Here is a 9,638-nt window from a genome sequence, read left to right as displayed (position 1 = left end):
AATTAGGTGATCGTCTCATTTTATTTTAAGAACTCTTTTTCCAAGTCTTGGCAGACTGAGTCAGATTTTATCGAGACCAAGTCGACACAACCACTCTTACTATGAACTTTTGACCACAACAAGGCTCAATACCTAGTCTTTTTGTCCATGTATGCTGTGAGCCGACTATGGACCATGACAAAGTGGGTCCTGAAGCCAAGGGAAAAGAAAAAGGTTGGAAGAGTGTAAAGGGTTAATGATGTGTGGGTGTGGTGTGCCTTTACTTTTCAAGGTGATTGGCATTTGCTTGCCGGTTAAACATTCCATTTTTTCTAAAGATGTGGGGATAAGATTCCTAACCAACACCATCATCCACTACCGCCGTTCGCAGCCACCAGCAGAACCAAGTCAATTGTCGCGGCCGACCCAAAGGGCCTGTTAGGCAGCCACCAGCAGAACCAAGTCAATTGTCTCAGTGTTTCAGCCACCACTGAGGGCCTGTTAGGCCCAAATTTTTACAATATATATAGGCAAAAGATCCAATACAATAATACATTAACATACATTACGTACGCGAATCCCTTATTTCACGAATCGATTCATGAAATCACATCCAAACATCTCGGAATCATCAATACATACCCAATTAATCATCGATTCAACGAAAAAACAGCTTTGGATCGTTAATCGATCAATTTTTTACTTTTTCTCACGAAACCCGTTTCTGAGCGTTGTAGTTTTGGCTGAGCATTTTAGGTTTCCGGTTGAGCGTTTTAGTATTTTTGCCTTTGAGCGTCTCGCGTATCTATCGTACGTTAAGGCATTATTGTACAGTATCTCGACCATATATATATATATATATATATATATATATATATATATATATATATATATATATACAGGGGAGGGATATTTTGAGAACTTGATAAGTTTTAAGAACTTTAATAACTCTATTTTGGACCACACATTTAATTAAATGAGTTTGAATATGTGGCTGAGATTAAATTTGATTAAAAAATGAATCAGGAGAGAGAATAAGTATATTTGATAATTACACAAGTTTAAACTTTAGTTACAAATGTGTAAAAAGTCGATTCGGTGTGTAAAAAATTATGGTAATTTTTTGTACATTACTTACACTTACGTATTACACATGTGTAAAAAAAATTCAAAAAAAAAAAAAGAAATTGTTACGTTGAGTTCTTAAAACTCAAAGTGGTTTTCAAAAGAAATCAATCATATATATATATATGTGTTTTTTTTTTACATTTAGAGATGACTAGGGCCCGTTTTAAATGTACACAGTCTTTTATAACTATAAAGCTCACATCGCAATGAACACTAGTTTTTAGGCTTGTAACATATTTGGAAAAGCAATAAGTCGACAATAGATAAGTGGTTAAACAATAAGTCCACGATAGACAATTATCATTGATCTTGGGAAAGAAAATTTATGTATATATATGCCTTTTTATTAGTATTCAACTATTCATAATTTATAAAATTTGTAGTTGTATTGGTATTTCATTAATTGGTTTGTAAGATGTTTTTGTTATGTATTGTAAAATGAGTGTTATGAAATAATAAACAGATAATAGTTTTATTAAAATAATAATACTAATAATGTACCATTAAAATTTAGTTTTTTTTTTTTCAAAATAACTTTGTGTCATATGACATGTTTTTTTATTAATATAAAAACCAAATAATCAAACGGCTTTATCACATTGGATTATTACCATTACACATAAGAAGAGTGTAGGGGTTGACGACTCACTACACATCCATTTCATATGGCTTCATTAGATTGGTTAAAAACATTTGCAACTATTCTTCTACCCTAATGCTTGTTACCACAATCACAGGCTTGCCTTAGCAACCTTGGTAAACAACAACCCCCCCCCCCCCCGCCGGTATGGTGTTTGACGCCCCCAGAATTGATGACTTGACTTGAGACGTTACTCAAGCTTATAATTTTGAGCTATGTACAACTTCACGATTGGCGAACACGCATCCCTTATAATATACTTCTAAAATCCACATATTGTCACTTTGTGTCTAGTAAGACTCAAACCCACACCAATTTAATAAGAATAAACACCATATCATACTAAGACGGTTTTATAACACGTAAATAACGTCTCATGGGTTTTTAAAGATAAAAAAGTTATGTTACATACTTTTGAGTATGAGTGAGCAAAAAACCGAATTAACCAAACCAAAGCCGAATTAACCGAAAAAACCAAACCGACCGTTAATTTTTTGTTTTTTTTTTTTGAAAAACCGAATTTTCGGTTTCGATTCGGTTATCCATTTTTAAGGGACCGAAAAAAACCGAACCGAACCGATTGATGGTGATAAAGATTATCAAGATGATGAGGAATAGACTAAACTTTGAGGATAAATAAGATAATGAATGAAGACTTATACTAAACTTATAATGTTTTTTAATTAAAAACTTTGTTGAATTTTAAACTCTATTTACCAACCTTGTATTCGTATAATTCCACGTAACACGTGCCTATTATTGTTTTTTGAATTTAATATATATGTAGTACTCTAATACGTACAAGCTTAAAATATGCATTTTCATTTTTTATATTTTTAAATGTCTACACATAATTGGGAAAACAACCGAAAAACCAAAGCCGAAAAACGGAAAAACCGAAACCGAAAGCTTTGTATATTCAAATAACCGATAATTTCGGTTTCGGTCTGGGTTTCGCCTGATAATCGAACCAAACAGAACCACACTCGGCCCTCCTTTTCAGATAACAAATAATAGAACACTATTTGGTATCAAATTAAACTGATGAATGAATTAATACACCAAAAGCAAAAACCTTATTGTATACATGATTCATGAAAAGCCAGCTAGCTAGGTTAATGTCCGGTTATTAATAATAAATCATATCCAAATTAAAGGATAAGTTATTTAAGTACGTCAAATCAACCAAATCACGTGATCTAATATAATTTACAGTAACAAATACAAAATAAAAAATAAAAAAAATAATAAAAAAATGGACAGTTAAAGGTGCCACAATGTGTAACTTCACATGCGTGCATTACAAGTAATGGAGCCACAAAGAACGATTCCCTATCGTTGTCACGTGTCATCACGTGATTGGCTTTATTTGAAGCCAAGCAACCGCCAGAGCTCTTCCTGCCTCATGTTTTGCTCGTGATCCACTCAACTCATTACTAAGTATAAGTATATGTATAATCGGTTCGATTCGGTTATTTCACGCATTGAAACGGAGATGGAACGATAGTTTTTGGTTAATTGGTTATGGGTTAAATAAACCGTCCGTTATTTGTTCAGTTCGGTTATTGATATGTACTTGATGAATCAATCATATTATATTAACTAAAATTTAATATATTATTTAAGTTTTTTTATTATAGATTCTCGAAGAATGAGGGACAAGAAGATTGATCGAGAGAGATATCATGTTCTTATTATAAGATCGTGATTGGATCCGTATATGTTTGATAAAGAGAATAATCTTCTCCTTTGAGAATATTAAAAACGGAAAGTGTTCATATTCATATCTAAAATTAGAAATGAAAATGATAAAAGATTTGGTATAGTTAATTGTTATAGTGTATTGATTCTATTATTCTCCTATTTGTCTTCTACCCCAAAAGAAAAAATGTTAAAGTTACCAGAGTAAAAAATACTATTTACTCTAACTGTGTTTCCTTATCGTTTATCTTTTTTAATATTTATGTTTTGGTTTTCCTATATATTGTAATCTTTTTAAATAAGAAAAATAATCAGAAAATTGTCTAAAGTTCGATTTCTCTTCTTTTCTATTGTTCTTGGAGCCTAACCTACTCTATGGGTCTATTAGTTATAGTTCAGTTAAATAAGTTCTTTCCTCACATCTGCATACTATAGTCTTAAATAAGATAACATCGGTAATAAAAAAAATAATAGTAAAAGAAAATCTTTAATCATGTGAAGAAATGAATTGACCTACTTTTAGCTACTCAAGATCGTCTTGTTTACTTGTTAAAAACAAGCTTGTGTAAAATTGAAACTTATTTAATAAACGAGATCGAGATAGAGATCGAACGTATGTATCAAACTTAACTTGGCTTGCAAGTCATTTACTTATATAATTACAATAAGTTTTACTTCAATAACATATATATAACTAGATTATAAATATTATTATACTTGAAAATTACCAAATGATATATGTTTTCTTATACTAACTATACACATACATATAATAATAAATGTAGCAAATCTAAATAGTTATTAACAAGTCGAACTTGAGCTAACAAAAGTATTAACAAGCTAGATTCAAACTTTTAGCAATGAGCTTGAAACCAGTCGATCCGAATATAGAGAAACTAAGGCTCAACTCATTTACACACTTAAAGCCTAACGGTTATTAATTGTTTGTGCTATGATTTTTTTTTAAAAAACCTATGTGTATAGTTTTAATATAAAATATAATTCAATTTCAAGAAAATCATACAATTTACAAAATTTTGTCATCATAACTAATGCAAGACTATTATCAACAATAAAACAAATATCTTTTATTTAAAAACAAAATATATAATATATAATATAAACATAAAATAATAATAAAGCAACTTGTATATATACCCAACCACACTTTCCCAAGTGACCCAAAACTCAAAACACCCTTAACTTTAACTATCAACAATGAAGTGGACCAGGGGTCCGGTGATCGGCCGTGGCTCCTCCGCCACCGTCTACCTAGCCACCACCGCCACCGGAGACCGGTTCGCGGTCAAGTCGGTCAACCTTTCCACTTCTACTTCCTTACAACAAGAACAACACATTCTTTCACAATTAAACTCACCATATATTATATCATACAAAGGTTATGATATTACTTATAACAACATGCCAATGTATAATCTTCACATGAAAATGCAACCCGAGGCACGATTTTGGATGTGATCAAGAAACATGGAGGATCACTTCATCAAGATTTGATTAGATGCTACACTTATCAAATTCTTCTTGGGTTGGATTATCTACATTTGAATAAGTTGGTGCTTTGTGATATTAAGTGTGGGAACATTTTAGTGTGTGATGATGGTATTAATGTTAAGATTGGTGATTTGGGTTGTGCTAAGTTAGTGGATAATAATAATATTAATATGGTGTACGCCAGCATTGGGCGTGCTTTCAATGTGACGACTGACATGAATGAGGTAAATCATGTGTCCCAGAGTAAACTAGTCAAGAATGTCTGTATGTTTTCTGATTCCAGTAAAGTAGTGGCAGGTCCCACAACCAATGTGAGGGAGGTAAATCATGTGTCTTTAAGTAAATTAGCAATGGGTCCCACGACCAGGGAGGTAAATTGTGTGTCCTAGAGTAAATTTTTTGGTACGCCAGTTTTTATGGCGCCAGAGGTAGTAAGGGGCGAAGAGCAAGGGTTTGCGGCCGACGTGTGGGCTCTTGGGTGTGTAATAATCGAAATGGCAACCGGGTGTAACCCGTGGCCGGATGTTAATGATCCAATTTCGGGTTTGTATCGAATTGGGTACTCCAGTGAGGTACCAGAGTTTCCGCGATGGTTGTCGCCGGAGTGTCAAGATTTTTTGAATGTTTGTTTGAAAAGAGATGCTAAAGAAAGGTACTCAATACAAGAGCTTCTTAAACACCCTTTTGTTGTTAATCTTGACAAGGGTTTTGATAAAGTTGAATTTACGAAGAATTCGCCGACTAGCGTGTTGAATCAAGATTTTTGGGGGTGTTTAGAGGCGGCGGAAACTTCGCCAGAGACCACCCGGAACGTTGTATTTTCCGGTGACTCGCCGGCGGAGAGGATAATGCAATTAGTTAAAGGTGTTTGTTTGTGTTTACCTAATTGGATAGATGAAGAAGATTGGATCATAATTAGAAGTGAGTAGTGACAATGTAGATGGTACCGACTACCGACTACCGAGTCAACTCGTAATGGGTCAAATCGCTTTGACTCGTTCTTGTTAAAGACTTTGACTGGGCCACTTGACGTAAAAAGAAGTGGGCCATGCGCCTTTGGCGTGCAAGACTGAAGGTCATGAGTCATGTGAAAGGTGGACGCTTGGAGTGTATTCATTGGCTAAGTTTTTATGAAAAAAAAGTCGATGACTGAAACGGGGTTTAGTCGATCGAAAATTTTTGTTTCTCATGATTTTCCATTTGATTTGTTGATATGAGAAAATCATGTTGTTGAATGTCACAATGTGGCAATCAAAGTGTTGCAATTGGATTTTAAGAAAAATATTTGATGATAGTTATTTGCTTCTGACTTAAAAAAGAGTTATTTATGATGTTTTTAATGATCATGTTTTTATTATATCTGCTAACGTTAATCATGTCAAATACAAAAACATGGCTTAAAGCATGCGAATTAGAAAACAACGTTGGTGTGATTATGGCTTGAGGTATTAAACAAAGCGTTGACTTTGTGACATACTATTATTAAAAAAAAGGTTTATAAAAGAATGTGCTAGTTATTGTTTCCTTATTGATACGGAGCGGAAACGATAAAACAGATAGAGAAATGTACGGCTTGTTGAGACTTTTACGTTCACTTGTAATGAGCCATGTAATTCCATTTGTAGCCCAATTTATGTTATTTTTAAGCTTCGATCATTTCAACAATGTTTAGCTTTATCAATTATCAAGCTAGTTTATATAATTATACAAAAGTCTGCTAATTCTTAAATCAACTCCTCATCACTTATCTTTAAGAATAAATGTGAATCCTATAGGATGTGAAGCACCTTTACATGTGTAATGTGATATTGTCCAAGTGTATAAAGAACTTGAAGATTTAACTCGCTAAAAGAAACAGCGAGCTCGCATGAAACATGAGAACTACAACTGAACTTATGAACAAGTGTAAAACTATAAGCAATTCGAAAACCTTAAAATTTTTTTGAAGAGTACTCTTTTGTTTATTTGAATTATTACTTCTTTTCATTCAAAATATCAAATACCTTAAAAACTCTATGATATCTCAGACACATTAGCCAACTTCGGCTGTACAACTACTGTTCCGACTGTCGTATCTTGACAAATAACTTCATAAGCAGGCAAAAGTTGTTTTATGGGATCCGTTTTGAATACAAATCATTAGCCAATGCTAAGAATTAAAGACTTTGGTTTGAACTATTTTACTTTCATGTAATATTTATTTTAATTTTAAATTTCTTTTAGTTCGTTTTATATACGGTGTTATATAGACTACAAAATAAAAGCATCGCTTTATTTAAATTAATCGAGAACGTTCATTTTTCTTGAAATTATGATAGATGAACTCAAACGAAAGTAGGACTGATGGCTAATGATACTAAAACACTAATACACATATATATTAACTTGAATTTGACTATATTTGTGGGCATATAATGATAATTTATAAAGAATACTTGATTGTTGACCTACATATTAGTTGTTATTTCTAATCCCTTAACCTTAATATGTTATTTAATTCCTAAGCAAAGTTATTATCTTCATTAAATCAAACATAATAAGATAAGATAAAATATTATTAGTGATTTGAAATCATTGTTTAATATATGGGTCCATGTTCACTTCACTTGTAGTAATTATACAAGTTAATCAATCCTATTACAATTACATATAATTAATCCATTTAATTTATTAATTAACCAAGACATTCAGTATTGAGTTCAAAATATCACCCAAACAATAACAAAATTTTAATAATCGAGTTACTTAGGCCGCTCCTCGAGTATAAATCGAGCCTTTGACATCCATAAATATACAAATTTTAATCATATTAACGACAATCAAGCAGTGATGCTTGCAGCCAAAGACCAATTGGTCTAGCTAGCGGTAGACCTATGAATTTACTTATGAAAAGTAATGTGCGTTTTTAATGTGTTAGATTTTGGGTTTTTCAATCAAGTGTTTAAGCAATCCTACAATATTTAAGTCGGCTTTTTTTTTTGGACTATTGGTTTTTATTGGTCCCAAGTATTTCATTTTTGCCGGCGCTGGTCCCAACTATCACTTTAACTGCCAACGGTCCCAACTTTCACACATGTGTCTGCCACCAGTCCACGACTAACCGAGTACTAACTCCGTTATGTTTTAGCTGACGTGTCCATCCTACGTGTTAAAAAACGTTGACGTGGCTGCCTGCGTGTATATTAATAACAAAAATACATAAACAAATAATAATATCATTAATTTCTAACTAAAAACCCCCAAATAAATAAAATTACATACATACATACCTTGCACTGGGAACACGAGACGGGATTTCAACCTGGAACTCAACCGGAAGTCCTAGGTACCCATGAAACCGGTCGAATGTAACGTGAGTCAAATGTTGGACGTCTGTCGGCCAACCAATTTCCATTTGACGGAACTTAGGTTTCGATTCGTCCATCCGATCATCAACCCGACACGCCGCCATTGATTTCCGGAAAGCTGCGATTATTAACTCCAGTATGGAGAGTTGACTTTCGTCTGACCTTCTGTTTCCTCCGCCGCAACCTGTGACGGCAACCATTTGGGTCATTGTGTGAGTGAAATTGAAGTGATTTCGTCTCCTCCTGTATGTAATTTTATGCCCACAACAGATTTTGTAACCTGTTCGATCGATTCAATGATTGAATTAGGGTTTTAATCTGGGGTTGTTCTTGATCGTCGATTGATTGGAGATATCGATTTGGGTTTAGGGTTTTTTGTTATTAATATACAGGAGGAGACGGGTTTTTGTTATTAATATACACGCAGGCAGCCACGTCAACGGTTTTTAACACGTAGGATGGACACGTCAGCTAAAACATAACGGAGTTAGTACTCGGTTAGTCGTGGACTGGTGGCAGACACATGTGTGAAAGTTGGGACCGTTGGCAGTTAAAGTGATAGTTGGGACCAGCGCCGGCAAAAATGAAATACTTGGGACCAATAAAAACCAATAGTCCTTTTTTTTTCACATAAGTGTTGAGATTCAACAATTTGGATTACATTGTAAGCTATAACTTTATATATATTTCTAATGGATTTTTGTAAACAACATTATGTTTATACCTTAAAAAAAAAATATTGTTGCAAACAGGGATGCACAAATGGCATTCAATAGGGTACTGTCGGTACCAGTTTGGTAACGAGTTTTTACAATTCAGGATCTGTATGGTATCAGTGCGGTACCAGTACTATTCGGTACGGTACCGATATTTTCTTGAATTTTTACCTTCAGTGCTGGTACCAAACTGGTACCATATCGAGTATTTTCGGTATCAATAACTGTAACTGGAGATTTCTGATACCAGTATTTCAGTACCGACATTCTTGTTATCGATATTGATACCGAGCTCATAGTTAGTTGTAAATGGGTTGATGGGAATAAAATGTGGGCTCTTTAATATCATATATATATATATATATATATATATATATATATATATATATATATTTCTCTATAGAGGTTAAACTTACTTTATATAATATGCTAATACCAATCCCTAAATACATTTAGGGCTTGTCAAGTTTGTAAGTTATTGACGATAACCAAAAGTTTAATGGGCCCAAGATTTGAAATAAAATCATGTTATTGTTAGATCTTAACTTGCGTATCCTAATCCTTTTTATTAATTAAAGATAATAATATGTAGGAGTGTGAAAACTCATTGTTTAA

The 9,638-nt window shown here is 33.3% G+C and overlaps 2 pseudogenes; one reads left to right on the top strand and one right to left on the bottom strand.

Moving 5' to 3' along the window:
• Window positions 1-4,570: 4,570 nt before the first annotated feature.
• Window positions 4,571-5,960, top strand: LOC143599443 (mitogen-activated protein kinase kinase kinase 18-like; annotated as a pseudogene).
• Window positions 5,961-7,584: 1,624 nt separating this feature from the next.
• Window positions 7,585-8,516, bottom strand: LOC143599450 (rho GTPase-activating protein 2 pseudogene; annotated as a pseudogene).
• Between the last annotated feature and the right edge of the window lie 1,122 nt (window positions 8,517-9,638).

This window comes from Bidens hawaiensis, unplaced genomic scaffold (genome assembly GCF_021521415.1).
Source record: "Bidens hawaiensis isolate Kalapana, Puna unplaced genomic scaffold, B.hawaiensis_p1.1 tig00052213_1, whole genome shotgun sequence".
Taxonomy (NCBI): Eukaryota; Viridiplantae; Streptophyta; class Magnoliopsida; order Asterales; family Asteraceae; genus Bidens; species Bidens hawaiensis.
Note: the sequence above shows the minus strand (reverse complement) of the source record. Positions and strands in the feature narration are given on the sequence as shown.